Raw genomic sequence first — 1,355 nt, forward strand, 5'->3', positions numbered from 1 at the left:
AGTCAATGTGAATTAAATGCCTGACACATAGAGGTGTTTGGGAAATTCTTTTTCTCTACGGTTCTAATTTCGAGTTTGGCTTTGGTGTAACCAAGAAAGTGGGAGGTAAGTTAGATGAGACCGAGATGCAGAAGTTAAGACCCTAGCCTGCTGGATGCCCTTAACAAAGTTGTTTTTCAGCCCTCTGCCTCAGTTCCCCCAACCTCCCACCTCTCACTCCCTAACTTTCCTGATGTGGGCACCCTGCCTGCCTCAGGGGCTCATGACCCCAGCCCAGCTGGCCTTCCGAACCCCTCCTGGTATTCCTCCCCCACCCTCCCTGTCCGTCTCCCCCACCAGTCCTCATCACTGGATGCTGTATCGTCCACTGCTTCTGTCATGAACACAGCCCTGGCCTGGCCTGGCCTGTTTTGGCTCCTCTCCCACCAGCCCTTTCTCTTTCTTGGTTCACATTCCCGATTTTCTTCCTCTTTGCACTGGGTTGATCTAGTTTCCTGGACCCTTGCTCTAGCTTCGTGGGATGCAGGGAGATGGCAAGACAGGGTTCAAGGCGGGTGGGTAATGTGGGTGCCTTCAGCAGAGACCTATGTTCATCTGCCACCCTCTCGCTAGCTGTCAGGGCCCAGCCTGTTTCACTCCAGCCTTGACCACTTGTCCAACTGCCTCAGTGCAAGCTAGAGCTGGGCTGGAGGTGCCGCTCGGAAGCTGTGGTGATAGTGGTGGTAGTGTGTGTGCGTGATGTGTGTTGTGTTTGTGGGGGGTGTGTGTGTGTGTCTTTACCTCCTCTTTTATTTCCTCTTTTTGTGTGATTATCTCCTCTTTCTCTGTTAGGAAGAGAACCTCACAGCTCCAAGAGCGTGAAGAAGGAATAAGAGAGAAGCTATGTGGGGATGTCTCCTGGACTCTGACTTTCTGCAACTTCCCACACATATGTGCATGTCCATATGTCTTTCTACAGACATTTTTAGCTGCCATTTTATGGAGAGACCAGTGCGACCCTGTGCCAAGTGCTTTCCATTCACAACTTTGTTTATTCACACACCCACCTGACATTTTCTCCTCTTTACAGATGAACAAACCAAGGCACAGCAGCTTAAGAGATTTGCTAAGGCCCCACAGACCATGAGCCAAGGAGCCAAGCCCAGTTCTGATACGCTCATGCCTCCAGAGAACAGGCAAAGCGACTTCTCAGACTCCAGCCCTGCGTCTGGCAGGCCTGCTGAGCTCCCGAGAATTTTCTCAATTGCATTTGTGTTTCCCGCTTTGTCTTCTCTGCCTCCAGAGGCTGACTTCCAGCTCCATCATTTCCTCTCATTTCTTTCTCTGTTCCCTTGTTCTACCTCTTTTGTTCTCCC

The sequence above is a fragment of the Pteropus vampyrus genome, unplaced genomic scaffold (assembly GCF_000151845.1).
Source record: "Pteropus vampyrus isolate Shadow unplaced genomic scaffold, Pvam_2.0 Scaffold251, whole genome shotgun sequence".
Lineage (NCBI taxonomy): Eukaryota > Metazoa > Chordata > Mammalia > Chiroptera > Pteropodidae > Pteropus > Pteropus vampyrus.